We start from the raw sequence: 20,249 nt of genomic DNA on the forward strand, positions 1-20,249 counted from the left end.
ATACTTGAAACTGGGTTGTCAGGCATAACTCATTCATTCACTCACTCACTCCATTCATTCATTCATTCACTGGGTACCCTCTGGGCCCAAAGTCTGAGGATGGAGAGGGACCCAGGGATCCCATGAACTTGTCCCAAAAGCTCAAAAAGGGAAAGGCCGATGGGGCCATACTCCCAAGAGATTTCATTTTTCCAGAGGCAAAGAAGAGGGTTCCAGATCCCAGGCCTTCTGGGAGATCACCTAGAAGGGATGGAGAGACAGCTCTTCCCAGCTAAAGCCTAATGGTTGGAAATGGGGGGCAATTCCTGAGGAGGCCTGAGTTGATCAAGGGGCTCATGGCTGAGAGAGGTCATGGCTAGGACTTTGGTCTCAAGGAGCAGGTGGTGGCCACTGTCCCAACGGGGTGGGCTCCTGAGAGCATGGATGGGGGCAGAAGGGCTGCCTGTTGTTCAGGTAAGAAGACCCTGGGTTGTGGAAGATGGGTGGGGAGACCGGACCAGACCAGGTGGGTCACGGGACGGTGGATGGACGGGGAGGAGGAAGAGTCTAGTGAGACCTCCGGGGATGGAGAGCCCTGGCGGAGATGTGGATCCCAAAACTCTGTTTTAAGGGGGGCGAGGGGGATGGGGGGGGCTGGGAGGGGCTGGGCTGGAAAGAGTAAAACTATGATTCTTTCCACCACAGAGAAAAAAGAGGGCCCTGGTACCCTATACCTGGGAAGGGGGACCTGTTTTGAAAACTGGCGTATGTCCAGGTTCTTAATCCTGATGCCCCATTGGGGTAGGCTCTGTCCACCAACCTGGACCCCTCTGGCCACATGGAATATCATTTGGGAAATAAGCCTTATGCCTTACCCTTCACACATGCTGTGTCCTGGGCCCAAATACCATTTCCCACTCACCCCATGTCTCTGTCTGTCTTGGTTGTGTCCACTCACACACCACTTCTCCTTGATACCAGCTGCGAATCCAGAACACTTCCCTGAGCTAAGGGACTGTATTCATCAGAGTGTTTTGTGTCCTGGTCCTCTCACCCTCCACCCATGGCTTCCCTGGGGTTGGGCTGGAGGGAAGGGTGATCGAGGTGAGCTTCCGGGGACTTTTGCCCACCTGGGATCAAGTTTCTGTTCTGGTTCCTTCCTCTAGGTCCACAGTGGCCAACTTACCGTCTCCCTCAGCATCAACCGTAGGCCCACCTTGTGCTAAGCTGGATCCTTTGGGATCTCCAGGTCCAGCCACCAGACTTTTGCTCCCACACCCTGAGGTTCACCTTAGAACACGGAAAGGAAGAATAATGGCTCTTCCTGATGGAGCCTCCCCAGTACCAGGCCCTGTGTCCAGTATTGGACGTGTTCAATCCACTCAGTCCTCAAGACCCCACAAGGTAAGGGCCACTGTTAGTGCCACTTTGAGTGAAGAGCAAACCATGTCTCAAAGAGAGGCGAGGCCACTTGCCCAGGGGTACACAGCTAGTGAATGCCAGGGGCAGGATTCAAGCAAAAGGCTGTCCCGCTCCAAAGCCCATGTTTTATATCAGCGGTTCTCGATCTCAACACTCTCGGCCTTTGGGCCAAACAATCCCTTATTGTGAGGACTGTCCTGTGCCTTGCAGGATATTTAGCAGCACGCCTGCCCTCTACCCACTAGATGCCAATAGCACTCCCTCAAGTTGTGACAGATAAAAATGTCTCCAGACACTGTCCTTGGCGGGGGGGGGGGGGGGGGGGGAGGCAAGGGAGCAAAATCTCGCCTTGTTGAGAACCATGGCTTTCGAGCAAGGCTGGTAGCATGTTGTGGGAGTCAGAAAGATTTAAATTAGACACCAGGAAGTACTTTCTGGGCCCTCAGGATTATGCAGACACATGAGCTCAGAGGCTGTGAGCACACACTGGCCTTAGCTAATCTTTCTCTTCTGGAAACTTCAAGGGGAAGTGTGATGCACCCAAAGAGGGGCAGAGAGGCTGAAGCTGTGTAGGCACAGCGTGACAAGGACAGAGGAAGAATGCACGAGGTGGGCTTCCGTCCAGAGACAAGCCCTGCAACCAGGGGCCCCAGGGAGAACAGGCTAAGCTCAGCTGGAGCCACTGTGCGTGGTGAACTGTTCCTGAGTGCCACACTGGGCAGGCCAGGGCAGAGTCCATACAAGCTTGCCTCTGTGCCCCCAGAGCCTGCCTGCTCCCCAACTTGGAAGGGCCTACTGAGGCCTGGGAGCAAGCCCTGGCTGTATCGCCTGCTAACTGTATGACCTTAGGCAGGCGACCACACCTCTCTGCTCATGACAGACCCATATCAGGGGCTGAGTCAGGGTTAGGTGAGATGAGGTACGGGAAACCTCAACCAGGGTGGACACCTGGTGAGCCTCAGCTCACAGTGGCGAGGGCACAGGTACCATCACTTTGCTGAGTCACAGGCTGTCAGCCTTGAAGAGACCTGATGGCCTCTCATGACGCCGGGTGTAAATCCCCAAGCAGGGCTGGGCCCCTAGCAACCACCCAGAAGTGGTACTTTCTCTTCTTCCTCCTGTGGGTTTGCAGCCAAGGAAGCAGGCCTATCATGGATACTGGTGGAAAGTGTCCAGACTCCTACTCCTGGCACATATCCAGGGCTATTCCTCTGTGGGCTCCCTGGAGGGTTTGTCCAGAGGAGCGCTGGCTTGACCAGTGCAGCTCCTACCCCACCCAAAGGCCATGAACCCTGGGGGCCCCTAGGCCCCTCCACAGGAAGTCCAGGAGTCGGCAAGCCGCCTGGAAAAGGCCTGAACCTTCCTCTGTCCCTGGGTCCCACCTAGCTGGGGGGCAGGATAGGGTCTCCCCCGACTCCTTGATCCCTGCCAAAAGTTGGTCCTTGTCCTGGCCCCTCTGTCGCTCGCTTTCTGCTTCTCTGTATCATCATCCCTGTCCCTAAAGCTTTGACTGCGGGCACCATCCTCATCACACCCAGAGAGCTAGCCTGGCATGAGAGAGTCACTCATATTTCCGAGCAGGAGGCCCAGGCCAGCAGGGATGTTGTGTGTGGGCCATTGCTGGGGAATGGCAGAGCCAAGAGGGTTCTGTTGGCCGTAGTACAAATTGAAAGGGCACTGGATACATGGCCCAACCTGTGGCCATACCTCAGGCCACCAAGATGGTCATGAGCAGGGATTGCAGCCGCAGGCACTGGGTAGGGGGCAAGGAAGTGCAGTGGCCTTGGGAACAGCGCCACATGGTAGGAGAATGCCAGGCCAAGGGCTAGAGGGGTCAAGTTCATATCCTGGCTCTGACCTGGACCTGTGACTTAACCGTGCCTCAGCTTCTTCACCTGTGGAATGGAGATGATAAAGGTAATACCGGCCTGGTGTGTGGTTGGGAGGATGGGAGAGACCAAGCTCAAGGGGTACTAGGTGTGAGACTCAATCTGTGTCAGTGTTAACTGACAAAGAGTTGGTGAGGCCCAACTAACAGTCCCCAAGTCCTGTCCTCCGTACATTCGTGTTTGGGTGAAACTTGAGAAATACTTGGGGTAGGCAAGGGTAAACGTGTTTTCCGACAGCGTGGGGCACAGGGCTTTGCTGGGGCTCTCAAGAGCATGCAGCCCCTGGCCTGCCCCAGTCCTGTATTGACCATGGCACAGCCCCTGCCCACCTGAGTCCCCACTTCTGGCTCTTCTGCCCCTCTGCTCCCAAAGGGGTGTGGAAGGGGACTGGATGGACATCAGCGCTGTCTGAGGCAGAAACAGAACGACAGCTTCTCCCTGTCAAAGAGACCCAAGGGAGCCCCCAGCTCTTCCCCATCACCACCTCCAACCTCTCCCATCCCCCGCCCCCAAGCAACAGCACCCTCTGCTCCGATCTGCTAGGTCTCACACTAGGCTCTGACACCCGGGCTCGCCAGCCCCCTCGTCTCCTCGCCTGCCCATGCCTCAGTTTCCCCGCCCTGCCCCCCTCCCCCTCCCCCCGCAGCGGGCAGCTCACCGAGCCCAGCTTGGCCCTGGCCCGTGGGGAACGGAGGACAGGCCCTACGCGGGAGGGCGGCCCTCGCGGTGGGGAGGGCGGGAAAGGACCGCACACACCCCATCCGCACCCAGACCGCCGCGCGCGCCCCCGCAGGCACGTCTTGGTGCCCGGGTACCGACTGGCCCCAGGCCCCGCCCCGCCCCGCCCCGCCCCGCCCCGCCCCTGGGAAGCCTCTCCGGAGCCGCGCCGGAGGCCCCGCCCAACCCTGTGACGCGAGCCCGGCTATAAAAAAGCCGGCTCTATTCCCGGGTCGGGCTGCCACCTGGAGGCTGGACTGGCCCCGCCACCTGGGTCCCGGCGCCGGGCGGCGCCTTCGCCTCCTCGCCCTTCCCCTGCTGCTGGCTCCTTCCAGGAAAGTCCGGGAGACCTGAGTACGCCCATTTGATGGATGGCGCAACCGACGTCCTGGGAGTGAGAGTCGTCCAAGGCACCGTAGCCTGCCCCCTAGCTGGGAACCTGTGAGAAGATCGTGAGGATAGGGGGCTGGATGGGGGATGAGAGATGGGGAGGGAGAATCACAGAAATCTAGAAAAGTAATGACACACATTGGCTGTTCTGATGAAAAACAGCAAGTAAGGAAAATAAAGACAAACTTACAGAGGAACGTAGAAGTCTCCCATAATTGCTCGGATAATTTGACCTCCCCAGACAGACCTACTCTCCACACTGTGGTTATATCTTAGAAATTGTTCTGTTGGAGGCCACAATCAGGGCAGGCTTTCTAGAGGAGATGACAGAGGGCTCTGGGGCTCAGGACCCCTTAATAATTTTGCCCTGGGACCAGGATGGCGGGATCCTGGGCTCCTGATCCAGATTTCACCCAGGGTTTGCCAATACTTCTGAGCAGGACTGTGAGCAGGGGCAGTGGGCAGTGCCCGAAGAGAAGTGGTTGGGCCAGTTGGACCAGCAGAGCTTGAGCAAGTGCCTGCATACTCGCGTAGCCAGCACCCTCCATCCCAGGTCCTCCAGGGGTATAAGAGACCCCCGGGGCACCAGGACACCCCTGCCAGCCCACTCACCTTCCCCCCACACGCTGCTCATCAAAATCTCTGCCTCTGCTCAAGCTGTGCTTTGCCCCTGGAATGCCATTCCGTCAAGCTCTTAACCATCTAACAGGGCCCCTACAAAAAGTTCTCCTCCAGGGAGCTTCCCAGATGCCTCCTCCAGGGAGCCTCCCAGACGCCCCTCACCAAGGAGGTCCTCTGCTTCCTATGAGCCCTCCCTTCAGGTCTACCCACCCACACACGTGCATTGTCCAGGGCCTCTCCTGAGGCACCAGCCACATGGTGCAGAGGCTCTGGAGTAGGAAGAGCTAGCATGCAGCCTCCACACTAACTGGCTGTGTGACCTTGAGCAGCTCCCTTGGGGCTCCCTACCCCTTGGGGCTGCTCTAGCCTGTGCCCAGGGCTAGAAACAGGCCGCTGGGCTATCCATGCCACCTCCCCCACACTGTGAGCTCCCTTGGCTGAGACACGCCTCCACCCCAATGGCCAGCAGGCTGCAGGGGGGCAGAGGCAGAGGTTAGCTTCCCCAGGGAGAAGAGTCTCACCCTCAGACTACTGCCCACCCCACGACCTTCACACGCCTGAGCCCTGCCTCTGCCCACAGGCTTCTGTGGGCAGAGCCTGTGGCCACATTGGCCACAGCAGCTAAGCAGGCTGCCAGGCTGCTGGGCAGCAGGAATGGTGAGCCGTTAGGGCAAGAAACACAGCCAGTTCCCAGGCCAGTCCCTTGAGGCCTGTGAGCACTGGGCACTCATCCCAGAGCAGTGGAGGAAGGGGAGGAAGAAGGCTGCAATTTCTGGATAATGGATGGCATTGGGTCGAGGGCTGGGGTACACAATCTAAGCCCTCAGGTGGGTTTTATGTGGGGCCCTTTACACTCCCACTCTAGGCCAGTGTGGTGAGGACTCAGGCCAACTGGGTCCAGCTGCACCAGCCAGCTTCCCCAGGATGGGCACTGGAACTGAGGTCTTAGCTTCGGGTACCAAGCCCAGAATCACAGGAGCTGCCAGGTGTGGGGGAGATCTGGGATCATGCTTGGGGGCCTTGCAAAGAAGATGAACTAGACTTTCAACTTGGCCTCGGGTTTCACAACCTGGAAGCCTGAGAAGTTCATGCTGATGTCTGCTCTAGTTCCATCGTGTTGCAAAGCAACCGTGCTGGTGTGTCCTCCAGGGTGGGAGGGTAGCTCCCCCGTGTGTATACACACATGTGTGCACCAGCCCTAGCCTCGCGGGCATCTCTCCAGGGCAAGCCAGGAGCGAGGTTGAGACAGGAACTCAGGGAAAGCATGAGTGGGTTTGAATACTGGGCCTTAGGTGCTGCAGTGGGAGTGTTCTGTGGAATCTGACTTTGGGTTCCTGTGTATGCACCTAAGGGCCAGATGGTGTGTATGCATGTGGCGGGGGGGGGGGGGTGTTGGTAGTCGGAAAGAAGAGAGTGGCAGAAATGCCCAGCCTTCCCTCCTGTTCCACGAGGCCCCTCCTTCCACACCACCCTCGTGAAGCCTCTGGAATCTAGAGAAGAAGGCCCCAAGGAAGCCTCCACTTCCCCCCAGGCTTTCGAGAAGGCAGGTGGTGGCCAAACTTCAGCCCCTGTTGGGGGTGCTGTATGTGTGCCTGGCACAGCCATGGTACAAAGGAAGAAATATGAACTTATCTTCCCTGAGACAGAAGTTTTGTTCCAGAAGAGGGGGAGGGGAGAAAGGATTCCCAGAGGCTCGGATGGATCGAAGTGGGCCTGCACTGGGCAGCCCTCTGCCCTGTTACTTAGTCTGCTCAACTCTCCCGCATGCAGAGGTTGCCACTCCAGCCAGGCCCCAGGTCATGGTGGAAGCTCATACAGGTGTTTGTCCCCTTGGTACCTCAGTCTCCCATTCTGACTTCTCCATTCATTTGTCCCCACTGTTGCCCACCCTGGCCAGGTCCACTGGGGTCTCTCGTCTGGCCATCTGCAGTCTTGTCTACTCAGGACCTCACCACCCCCCCCCAACAACTTTTTCTCCTCACAGCAACCACACAATACTCCTAACATACCAAGAAGTGGGCACTCCCCACTCTGAAGCTGACCAAGGATCTCTCAGGACAAAGGACAGTGTCTAGACATGACCCCCAGGCCCAGGATGGCTTAGCCCCCCAGCTCCAGTGAAAGGAAGTTCTTTCAGTTCCCACTGGACAACATCCTGCAATTTCTCACCTCAGGCCTTTGCCTGTGCTGTTCCCTTTGCTTGGTACACCATGACCTTCTCAGTCCTCAGGGAGGTCCTAGCTTCACTAACCTCCTCCAGGAAGTCTTCCCTAACCCCTTATACCAGGTCAGGTAGACCCCAGACATCAGAACAGGGTGTGCCTTCTATCCCTGGGGAACCACACACCCTGGGCTTGGGGTATGGTCCAGCTGCCAAGCACCAGCTTCAGCCCCCATGTCTCTGAGGAAGAGAGAAGAGGGTATCAAGAAGAAGTGAGGGCAGGGGACAAGCAGGGGGCTTTAGGCTGCCTCCTGGAGCCCTGTTCCCCCTGCCCCCTGAGGCCTCACCAGGTTGCTGATACCACCAACTGTCCCCTGAGTCCACTTCTCCAGAACTTCCAGGTTGTGGGTTACCTGGACCTCAGGCTCCCCCACTGATCATAGTCCCCTAGCTGAGCCCCAGCTCAGAGGAGACCCTAGGAGCTGAGGGCGGGCTTGGCCTCCTGTGTCTTGTCTGATGGGAGGTAGGCACAAGGCAAATCTTCTGGAGAAGGAGTAACCAACCACTGGGCTGGGGTTGCGTGAGCCTAAGCACACGCAAGTGAGTGAGTTTGTGTCGGGGTAGGGTGGTGGCAGAGCTGAGGCTGACACGGGCCCCAGTGGACATGCTTGAGGAGATGCCTAGGCAAGCACCACAGGCTGGAGACTTGCCTGCCATGCCTCTGACTCTGACCAGCTGCCAGATCCTGGCAGGTGCCCGCCCCTCTGGGCCTTGAGGACTCCAGCTGTACAAGGGAGGTGACAGATTGGTACACATTACTTTGCCACTAGGATGATACTGGCTCCTGCCAGGGACAAGCTGAGCCATTCAAAACAGCCTCTTGTTGAATGCTTAGGGCAACCTGCAAAGTAAGGGTAGCACCAGCTTACAGGGGAGGCCACTGCCTGGGGCCGCTTGGCAGGTCAGGGGACAGGGTCAGGCCCCCAGGTCTGTGTGAAGTTACGACCTCCAGGCTTCCGGGAGGATAACCTGGCGGCTTTAGAGGCAGGGGCACCTCATGGTTAAGCCTGAGTCCCAGGCAGCTGGGTTTCCCTCCCTGCTCAGCCCTCAGTGGCCGCGTGACCTCAGGCAGGTGGTTCAGCTTCTCTGAAGCGCAATGGAGTGATCATGAGAGTCTCCATGGTCACAAGGATTAACTGACCAAGTGAGGGAAGGAGGAAGAGGATTTCTGCCTCCCCTAACCCACCTCTCCCTCCTTCCCGGATATGCATGAGGGTCTGCAGGGGCGGGGGTGGCCGACATGGGAGTGCAGTTCTAAGGGGTATTGGAATCATGTCCTGCCTTTTGGCCCAGCGACACTCTGCTCCCCCAACTTCCACAGAGAGCCCCCAATTGCTGTCTAATTGCCTGCACCTGGGTAGAGCAGGCATTCTGATCCCACCCCACGGATGAGGAAACTGAGGCTCAGGTGAAGCCTAGCTCTAGGCCATACAAGTTGCTGGAGGAGACTGAGGCAGGAGGCCAGGGCCTGGCTTGGCCACCTGTGCTGCAGAGGGTCCCTGGCCCCTTCCCTAGACTAAGGATGGGTGCTGAGGTGGGGGCGGGCACTCCTGCCCAGCCGTGGGTTCTGACAGGGCCACGGCCAGGACAGCTTCTCAGGAAACTGGAACGGGGCAGACGTTCACAAGACAGCCTGGGCCGGACCCAGATGGCATCGTGGACTTTGGCCCATGTCTCCACCAGAAGAGGGGATGGAGTCTAGCATGATTTAGGCCAGACACCTGTTTTCCTCTGGCTGGCAGGGATGCTCAGCTGGAGGATCCCTGCTGCAGAACGCATGGATGACTGCCTTCTAGAAACCTCTCTTCACTTCCACACACCTGTGGGCTTCCCAGCTCACAAAGCAGCCCGGGACCCCAAGCCTGAGCCTCCTGAGACCAGGAGCAAACATTAGTAAACAGACTAATCCTTACAGCTTCTGTTGGAGGGCAGTGTCTAAGCACAGGGGGGCCCTGGTAGGAGGTCAGGGGTCCCCCGGGGATGATGGCGGCTGGCCTTCTGTGCAGGGAGCTCAACCACTCAGCTCTGACCTTGGGCAAGGCACCTCTCCTCCTGGCTTCAACTCTCTTATCTATAAATGGGGCTTTTTGTAAGCCTTCAGAGACTCGGGGAGTGTGGACCAGAGGAGGGTCTAGCACAGTGCCTGGATCAGATGCATCCTCCATAGATCACTGCGACTTCTGTTATATGATTTAATTTTGTTATGACCAGGGTGTACTGGGGGATAGGACAGGGACGTTTCCATAGCCTGAAGCCCTCTGCATAGAATCTAAGGTTTTTAGAAGCTTAATGCAAGCCATTTCATCTAATTCATCTAACACTGTCGTGGAAGACTAAGGTCCCAATAAGCAAAGTGACTTGCCCAGGTTACCAGCAACAGACTTCAACAGAGTCCAGAATAGAACGTAATTCATTGTTCTTTCCTTCCTGTGATCATTTCACAAAAGCACCTACTGTGTGCTAGGCCTTGAACTGGTGCTGAGGAAGCAGGGAAGGCTCCACAGCAAAGGTGCCCTCAGCCCCGGGGACCCAGAAGGACAAAGACGAATTCCTTCCGGGATGGGTGGTGAGAAGCAGAGAAGGCACTCCAGGCAGAAGGAAGAGCCAGAGCAAAGACTCCCAGCTAATGAACTCATGACATTCAAGGCCAATTCCAGGAAACAGTGAGGGAGGCCTGTGGGGCTTGTACAGGGTACCCCAAGGGGCAGTGAGGGGCTCACATCCTCAGTGCCTTGGGCTCCATGCAGAGGCCTGAACCTGCATGTAGGCCTGTGCTGAAGACAGTGGGAAATGAAGCCTTGGGGAAGGGGTTTTCCAGGCAGGCGTGAGAGAGCAGATCAGGAGAATAATGTTCTAGCAGAGAACACGGCGAAAGGGAAAGCCTAGCAGTAGGAGTGACGGCAATAAGCAACTTTAAATGAATGGCTAAATGAAGGCATGGCCTTTATTGATCATATTCATGCCTGGCTTTCCTAGGGCCAACAGGGCAGGGACCAGAGTGCCCTGTTCCATGCTGGTAATGGCCCAGGCCGTGCAGGGGTGGAGTCACAGAGAGGACTCCACTGGCCCGCAGGCCCAGCTTCCCTCCCCCAAGGCAGTGCCTGAGGCTGACGACAGCCTGCTCCCTGAGCACAAGCTCTGGCCACATGAGCAGGCACAAGTGGGTGTGGGTCCAGGGAGCCTTTGTTAATCTTTGCCCTTCTGACCTTTGCTCTGGGAGCTCGGTGGCTCAGCCCTCAACAACGGGCTGCCGGGAACCTGACCAGCAGCTCATGGGGAGGGGTGTGGGTGTGTGTAGGGGGCTCCTGGGCCACCTCGAACACCCTTCCTCTCCTTCACTCTTGATTCTGGAACCTTCGCCCACAGTCTCGGACTCCCTGGTACCACCATTCTGGCATGTGACCTTCTTGGGGACAGTAGGGTTGAGACTTAGACCGTGTATGTCTTTGTTCCTTCCCTAGCTGCAGGATCACTCCCTTAAGGGCCATGTCCGCTTCTCCTGGTCACTCCCAATGCCACAACTGCACATGTGGCACCACCCCGTGAGGGCCAAGTACACTGTAGGCACTTAGCGAAGACTGGCTTTCCCACGGTGGCACCCCTGAGCCCAGAGACCGTGCTCAGAAGTGTTTGTCCAACACACATGTCTCGGCTTCCCCAGCTCAGGGTCTGCCCTGGAGGCACCCTTACTCCTAGCCACCCCAACGGAAGTCATGCCAACATCTTCCTGCATAAGACCAAGGCCTGGGTGGCTGAGGGGAGGGGGAAGGGGGACAGAAGGGAGGAGAACAAGCACAGAGTCCACTGTGGGTCCCCGGCTCCCCAGCCCTCTCCATACTATGGCTTCATACCATGTCCAAGAGTGCCCTCTGTGCTCCGCATTGGCTTCCCCAGCTGCCCGGGCTCCCCAGAGCAGAGGCGGGTCTGGAGAGACCATGGGCTCCTGACCCATTTGCACCCGGCATTCAGAGGTCAATTTCTTTGGAAGGACCTTCTCCCCAAAGAACTCAACATTTAACCATACTAGGCAATGGCCTGCTGGTATGGGGCTGCCTGAGAACACCGTCTGGGCATCAAAATAAGATGTGAAAATAGTTGCTCCTGCTCAGTCCCCAGAGCTGTGCCAGAAGAGAATTGTAAGTGGCCTAGGATAGCTGACTCTGTCCACAGAGCAGAGCCTGGCAGGCCCAGGGGCCACAGGGCTGTGGGGAGCCCCTGCTTACCCCATCTTGCAGGGCCCCTGGCCTTCAGGTTCTGGGCATCCCAAGTCCCCAGCTCCAGGGCCCACCACCAGCCTACATGCCTACGAGTCTTGGAAGGGGTCCCCTGGGAGTCTAGGTAGACTCTGGACTCCGCAGAAGATGTGGAGCGCATGAACGTGGTGTCAGATTAGAAAAATAGTAACAGTAATTCCAGCCCCCACATATCAAGTGCTCATGACGTACCAGGCCCTGAGCTAACACTCCATGTTCTTTAAGTGACAAGCCTCTCACAAAGCCCTTACGACGTGGGCACCATCAGTAGCCCCATTTCACAGGAGGGGAAAGGGAGGGCCAGGGAGGCCGAGTGACATGCGCAGGACAGAGCCAAACTGAGCCTCACACCCCGCACTGCTCCGAATTCCAGGCCAGAGTTCACAGCCACTAGGCCAGGCTGCCCTAAAGCCACAGGAGCGAGGGTGGGACATTTGGCCACCGGCCCGGATAGAACCAGACAAGAGATCGTGTAGAGGCACTGGCAGCTGGCCAGGGAAGGACGGAGCTCCCCCTCCAGAGGCTTCTTCCCCAGCTGCAGAGACTGGTACAGGCCCTGCCTATGTGGCCTCATGCGGCAGGTGTCCAAGGGGCAGCGGGAGGCTGGGGGACCAAGGGCAGCACACTGGTCTGGGGACCTCACACTGGGCCCTCTGGGTCCTGCCACCTCCCGCGGGGCCTGCCCAGAGGGGCCATCCTGCCCAGCCCTGCCAGCTCTAATGCCACAAGATTCTTCCCCCACAACTTGGGAAGCTATGTGAGGGTACCCAGCACCGTGTGTGCCCCTCGCTCCGCTCCCCACCCCCGCCCTGGGGCCAGAGGGGATGCCTGGGTCTGCCAGACATAGAAGGCATGGGCCTGCCACCCCCCCCACCCTACCCCCCACCCTACCCCCCACCCTCCGCAGCACAAGGCCCCACTGCCTGGGCCCTTGCCTGCATTTTATCTCTGGAATTTGCCTTGGAAAACTCTTGGTTCCTGCTGACTGGTGAGGGCAGAGCCAGACCTGCCCTTGTTCCTGGGCTCAGGGTCTCATGCACACTGCGGGGAAATCCTGATGGGAATCTGACTTGCCACTTGCTCTCTGTTATTCTTTCCCATTCTCTTCTCCCTACTCTCCTTCTGGCTCTTGCAGGTACACTGGGAAAGAGGCCGTGCGTTCATATTTCCCTCTCCACAAATGGTAACTCCAAACTGACCTTGTTGTTAGTAATCAACAAGGAACCCGCAACCCTTTATTTAGTACAACTCTGTGCAGAGAGCCCAGGAGAGGTGAAAAGAGGAGGGGGCAAATTCTGCCGTGGGCTCGTGCGCCGCACTCGGTGCTGGTGGCAGGTCTTGCTAACTGATCACAGCTCTCCTGGCTGAGCCCGGAGGGATACAGCTCTGAATCCTTCCTAATACAGTTTCAGGGAGCCATCAGCAGCCAGCCGGAACTGACATACAAGTCGAAACCCATTCACCTTCCCTTCTGCAGCCCACCTCCTGCCGAGGACTGAGGCCAGGGTCGGGCCAGGGCTCCTGTGCTAAGCTATCCCTGTCCTGTTCCACCTTGCCTTGCCTGCGCCCTGATTTCCTGTCCTCATTCTGACGCCGAACACAGGATGGAGAGAGGGCAGACAGGATCGTCTGTCATTGCATCTCAGGTTCCTGTGAGGCAGTGATGGCCTGCTTAGGGACTTGGCCCCAAAGTGGTGCAGTGCCTTTAGACCAAAGGCATCTGGGCTGCTGCATCCCAGCACCTTCCACGGCTGCCTCCACCTGGGAACCTGAGACCCTCCCCAGACACACATCTTCTCAGAGCTGCCCTGGGGCCCAGGGAGCACGGTCCGCTTGCCTGGCTTCCTGCCCCCGGGCCCTCACTGTGCATTCCCTTCCAGGTTAAGGACAAGATCCTGACCACAGACTTGCTTTTTGTAGTCATTCAAACACATGAATTAACACCTACTGAATGCCAGAGCCTGTAGCAGGGGTCAGGGGCCTCCCTGAGCAGAAACAGAAGGTCCCTGACTCAAGGGCTTGAGGTCTGCAGGGGAAAGAGGTGTGTTCCCAGGTGGGTTATTGAGAAAGCATTAGGCTCAGGATCAGACAGGTGGGAGGTCGGTCCCAGCACTGCCACTAGGGCCTCAGTTTTCTTGTCTGTAACATGAGGATTATAGTCATAACCTGGTAACACCTGCCACCCAGACTTATTTAGGGATTAAACAAGATAATTTATTCCATCTTTCAACACTATTTGTTGAGAGCTTACTATATGCCAAGCCTTGCATTCAACTCAAAGGATGTGATTGCTCTCTTAGAGCTGACAGAAGGAGGGAGAGCAGACAAATCACCAGGAAAAAACCAGACAGAGTGAGCAGAACCCAGATGGGGGAAGCCTAGGCACTGGGAGAGCCAGAAGAACCCCTAACCCCACTCAGGAAATCAAAGAAGTCTTCCTGGAGGAGGCGAATCCTGAGGGAGGAGAATGAATAGCCAGGCTTAGGGAGAAAGGTGTTCCAGGCAGAGAGAACAGTCTGGGCAAAGGCTAAGCAGTGAAGATGGTGCACGGGAAAGTGCCTGGCAGTGGGCTTCAGCATTTGTTGAAAAAAATGCAAGACAGGAGAAGGGCCCAGACAGGGTGTCCTAGGTGCTGGATGTGGGACAGATGAACTGGGTCGGGTGTGTCCAGGGAGCTGCATTATTTACTGTCCCAGCTATAAAATATTTACACAGACTTCCTGATGATTTATGGTGTTTGCTTTCCTACCTCTGGGCTCCTGGCAGGTAAACCACGTGCCCTAGAGCTCACCCTGGGAAGAGTCCTGAGGTGCTGGTGCCAAGCCCCTAACTGGGCCAGGAGGAGGGCTCTGGTCCCCCCAGCCAAGCTGTTCGGCAGCTCTGAGTTCTAATGAAGTGTGAGCCCCACAGGCCTGAAGCGCTCACCCGAGTCCCCAGGGCAGAGCCAGGAATCCAGGGTGACAGAGGTCCAGGCTGCGAGGAGAGACAGGCCCAGACGATGGGGCCTGTGTGGTCTTAGACAAGGTCTTAGACAAGGTGCTAGACCTCTCTCCCCCTGTTTTTCCCCCTTGTAAAATGGGGTAAATAGTAGTGCAGTGTTTTGAGGACATTGAGATCACATGGCACAGGATGTGAGCTCAGTGACAAGAAGCTTGAAATTCCTACATGTTTCATTAAGTGTCTGCAAAGGGTAATATTAGGACAACTTGTCAAATGTAGCACACCTCAACTCTTATAAAGTGATTCAAAAGTGTTTTATGTGGGAACAGGGTACGTTGTAACCTGCTTGGGTTGAGAGCCCAGGCTGCAGAAACCTTAGAGGGGCCTGACCTCAGTTTTCATGGGAGGGAGACCAGCCTCCTTTGCTCAGCACCTCTTTTGGAGTCTTTCTAGAGAGTGGCCCGGTTTCCTGTTCGTTTCTGGAAAGGAAGAAAGAAAGAGCCCCAGACAGTGGGAGGGGTAGGGGGGTAAGGGGCTCCGGTGGCCTCTGTCCAGGCCAGGTTAGTCTCCTCTTCCTCCAAGGAGAAGCAACCCCTCAGACAGAAGGCAGAGCCTCCCAAAGCTGGAATGGCTCCTGGCCCTGTGGGTGGGAGGTCTGGGCCATGGAGGATGGGCTCTCAGGCTCCCGCAGATCACGCCGCTGGGGAAAGTGGGCACATGACCAGGTGGGCTCCAGCCTAGGACAGCAGAATGGACAGGGTAGGAGCTGAGCAGGGATGCTGAGGTCACCAGATTCCTGAGAGAGGCTCCTGGGGACTTGTAGTCCGGTCGTGGCTGTGGGCCAGGGTCTCCTTCCAGGGCCCTCCTGGACCCGCCTGATCAACCTCTCCATTGAGCAGTCAGGTACACTAAGGTCAAAGAGAGAAGGGATCAGAAGGCCACATCAGGTCAGAATTGGGACCGGAACCCAGGGATATCACACCCTTGTTCTAAGAGTCACAGACCCGTGGACTTTCAGAGAGCAAAGAGCAAAGGTCCTCAGGGACCACCTGGTCTGACCCCCGGTCACAGTGCACAAAAGAGGGAAGTGCATATCCTGGTTTGCCTTCCCCAGCTCTGATCTTTGTCTGTGGAAGGGGGCCAGTCTCTTCAGGCTGCATTCCCTGCACTTCTGCGTGGTTTGGTTTAGCCTGTGGGGGTACTGCGGGGGAAAGTGGACAGAGACAAGAAGAGAGACACGTTAGGCATGTCTCCAGCTGTGGCTGCATCTTCTCCGCAGCCTCAGATCCCCCTGGACAGAGCCAATGAGGTTTCAGTTTCCTCTGGATGACACTGGTATCAGGCAGGAATACTTTAGTGAGAATCAACTGATGGGTTCCTTCAGTTCCCTGCATTCCCAGACACACCTCCATAAAGCAGAGAAGCTAGCCCAGAGCTAGGGTGAGGAAAGCAGATCTCCAAACGGAGAGGGGGCTGAGGAAGCAGAGAGTGGGCTGCCACAGGCAAGCCTTTTCATCCTGGACAAGTGCCCTCACCTCTCCGGACTTCAGGGTCCAGCAGGAAAAGAGAAGCCACTCTATGTATTTCAAATAGATGGAATTAAATGCGGGGAATCCATGACATAGGTAATGGAAGAGTGGAGATGTTATACAGGCAATGGAAAGGCAGCCCAGAGAGTAACACCGGCAGGAAGCCACCACCATCCCCAGGCTAAAGGGACAACGGGTGAGGGGGTGGCATGCATGAGCTACCCCCGGAGATCCCCTCCCCAGAGTTCAGCAGCCTATTGGATTTTCCCCGTATGTTTCTCAACCAGAGTGTTTGTGGCAGCTACTTCCCCATTTTGCAGATACTTCCCTCCCCTCGGCTGCAGCTCCTAGGGCACATAGCTCTCTGGAGAATGGCTGCTTCTTCCGCCCAGCTTGTTTGGAACTGGAGAGGTTGGGACCTGTGCATCACCCCTACAGCATCCAGAGGGAAAGCAGGGAGGCTGCTGGGCTGAAATGCCAGGAACCTGGGGAGAGGGCTGAAGACTGAGGCCCTCTGAGCAGGGCCCTAGAAACCCAGAAAGTTGAAATCTCCATCCCACCATCTAAACTCCAAACAGCACCAGCCCCTTGGGATCTTGAGGCCAATGCTCCATCAACCAGTGGACCCATAAGTATTTACTTAGCGCCTACTGTGAGCCAGGCATTGTTATGTCACCTTGGTTTTACCTGACTCCAGACCTGTTGAGGTGGGCATTATGATATAACCCCATTTTACAAATGGGAAATGGAATCTTGGAAGGGTTAAGTCACTTGCCCATGGTCCTGGGTCCCTATGCTATGATGGGGCTGTGCTATTTTACATTTATTCCCTCACAGTCCTGAGGTATAGATGTGAACACTTGGCATTCACCATTTCAACATCAGGGGTTTCAAATGTTCAAGAGTAACCCCAAAGGTCAGGGGTTACTGACCTATAGCGTGGCTGAGGCATGAATTTGAACCTTGCCTAGGTCAAGGCAGGTGGTGGGAGGCTGATTTGGAGGCTTAAGCAAAGCAAAGTAGGCTGAGCTCTTCGCTAGCACCCTGTGGGAAGGCATGTGGGCTATCAGGCTCTGGGGTCAGGTTACCCCCCACCCCCACCCCACTACAGTAGCCTACCCTTTATCTCCTCAGTTGTAAGATGAGATACATAATCCTGACCTTGATGGGTTCTTGTGAAGACTATGATCACATATGTAAAGGTCCCAATGCTCCTGGCACATAGTAGGGGCTGGGAGGACAGTGATGTTGGTTGGGCCTTGCAAATGGTGGACCCATAAATATTCATGGCTACATGGCAGGCCTTGAGGCCTGAGTCAGAGGGAGCTCCAAGGGCAGGCAGGGTGATTCTAGGAGGCGAGGGCAGTGAGGAGGGTCCATACAAGTGAAATGTGAAGGTCAGACAGGCAGCAGGGGCTGAGGTATGTGCTCAGGGACTCTGGCCTTTTGGGGTCCCAAGATGCCCGGGTGCAAATGGCAGCTCTGCACCTTCCTGGTGGTATGACCTTGTGCACGTGACTTTAATGGGGCCTCACTTTCTTCTCTAAACTGGAGGTATCATCAATACCCATTTCCTAAGGTATGTGGGGCAGGTGAAGTGCCTGGCATGTGCCTGGCACAAGCTAAGTGCTTAGCTAGGTCCGTAGTCACTGTTATCCAACATCCGTGGTTACTAGCATTTTCATGGCAGCCAGACAGGAGCTCGGAGGCCTGAGTAGAGGCTGATGGTCCTCCATGGCTCCAGCGGTTTTTCCTGGACCCCGAGGCCTACTTGCTTCTCAGCTTTGGCCTTCTCTGAGGGAACGTTCCTCTGGTTTCCCATCACTTCCCAACAGACTTGGGTAGGGGAGTGGCCGATGCCCCCTGACCCGTGGCACTTCTGACAGTTTCGTGCACCCCGACGAGATTGAGCAGGAAATGGGTCTGGATACCCCGCTGTGAGTAGCTGGCTCCCCTACCCTGGCCTCAGCACTAATGTCACTCTGCAGAGGCCCTCCCTGACCATCCCACTGAAGCAGGCCTCTGATCCTATCAGCCTGCCTTCCAGGATCTAGAGTTATGTCATCACCTTGGGTATCCACTTGTGGTCTACCTCTCCACCCTGGGAGGGATGCTCCTTGAGACAGAGTCTTATCTGTACCTTAGCTCCCAGTTTGGTGTGTGGCACTTTATAGGTACTTGGTAGACATTTGCTGAATGCACAAAGGAGGGATGACCAGGGAGGCAGAAGGTGTATCTTGGTGGGAGGCACAAAAACCTTGGATGGAGATGAGAAGGCCTGAGTTCCCAGGCTTGCCCCTCCCCAGCTGGGTGACCCTGGGCCTCAGGCTCCCCATGCGTACCATGAAGCCTCTGGGGAGAAGAGATCAGAGATCCTTTCAGGTTCCAACATTTTATGCCCCCAAGGGTTCCCTGCCAAGCTGCAACTGCAACTTGGGGAAGCCTCCTCTGCCACTGGGTAACAGGAAGTCCGATGACAAATGCAGCCAGGTCTGTTTTGAAATATGTTCTTGGATTGGCTATGTCTGAGCCATGAGTGACTAAGCCCAAAGAATTCTCCCTTTCCTCAGGGCTGCCTTCCATAGCACGTGACTTGGGGCACATCCCACACACACACACAGGAGCACGTGCACACACACATGCACACACACAGTCTGCACGCACAACTCTTACACCTGCATATACACACTCACGGACACCTGTTCAGACACGTACACCACACAACACAGGTGAACACTCGCCCACATATGTACTCTGTACATTCTTACTCAGACACATTCACACACGCACATACACATGCATAGATGCTTACTCACTTATTCACACATACCTACTCACACCTGCACACTTACACGCACATGTTCACATTTACCAGCACACACGCTTACTCATGCAGTCATGTACAAACTCATTCAGTCACACACACACGCACACACTCATACATAATCACACATACCCTCTGCTGGACAAGCCCAACCCCCAGATGTCTGGCAGCTTGTCCTTCTAGACCCACACAGGCCTGGCCTCGTCTGGTGGCTTCTCCCTCCTCTTTTCCCTCTTGGTTCTCTTTATTTTCTTAGTCATGATGAGCATATTTGGAGAAGGATCTATTTTCACCCAATCTGGAAACCCGTTTCCCCTCAGCCATGAGCTCTGCAGATCAGTGAGAAGGCTCCAGCTGCCATGGTATGGGCCAGAGAGCCACAGAGGCCGGAGGGCTTCTTGGAATGTTTTTACTGCCCATGCTGGGGCCCCACCTCTGAAGTTTTTTTTGGGTAACTCTGAACTCAGGGCAGCTGCGCCCCACAGAGAGGACGGTGGCTAGGGGAGTCTGGCATCCCCCTTTGCTTCCATCTGACCTGGGGGTGTCCCTCGCTCCTTATCAACCTCACCTTTCCTTTTTTTTTAAGATTGTATTTATTTATTTATTTATTTATTTATTTATTTATTTATTTGAGAGACAGAGACAGAGCACGAGTGGGGGGAGGGGCAGAGGGAGAGACTCTCAAGCTGACTCCATGCTCAGGGCAGAGCTCAATGTGGGGTTTGATCCCAGGACCCTGAGATCATGACCTGAACTGAAGTCAGACCCTTAACCAACTCAGCCACCCAGGTGCCCCATCAACCTCTCCTTTCTCTAAGGGAGTCAGGCCTTCAGAGATCATCTTGTCCCTCACAGTTTTCAGATGACAAAACAAAGAACATGAGTTATATTTAGTGAACATTTCCTCTGCCCCAACCTGTGTAAAGCCCTTTATGTGCATCATTTCATCTCAGCCTTATAACCACCTTGAGAGATTGTGCTAGTATTCTCCTATTTCACAGAGAGGAAAACGGAGGCTTGGGGCACCTGGGTGGCTCAGTCATTTGAGCATCCGACCCTTGATTTCGGCTCAGGTCATGATCTTAGGGTGGTGAGCAGGCTCCGCGTTCAGTGGGGGGTCTGCTTGAGATTCTCTCCCTCTCCCTCTGCCTGTCCCTCCTGCTCATGCCCTCTCTCTCTCTCTCAAAAATAAATAAAATCTTAAAAAAGAAAAAAAGAAAACTGAGGCTCAGGGAGGTCAAGGAACATGCAGAGGGCACACAGCAGCGAGTGCAGAGCAGGGTCCTTCTGTCTTCCTATTGCTCAGGCCTCAGTGGAACCCACAGCCAGCACTCAACTCGCAGAGCTGCGTGGAGATGATCAGGGGCTACGTGGCTGGCCCTGGTTGGGTAGGAGGAGGTTTAAATTGAGAATCCCTGAGGGAGCATACTCAGGGGGTCCCTGCCACTCCCAGTCAGCTTCTGG

This window comes from Eumetopias jubatus, unplaced genomic scaffold, assembly GCF_037043125.1.
Source record: "Eumetopias jubatus isolate StellerSeaLion01/CBP00866 unplaced genomic scaffold, mEumJub1_p1.0 scaffold_1, whole genome shotgun sequence".
Classification (NCBI taxonomy): Eukaryota; Metazoa; Chordata; class Mammalia; order Carnivora; family Otariidae; genus Eumetopias; species Eumetopias jubatus.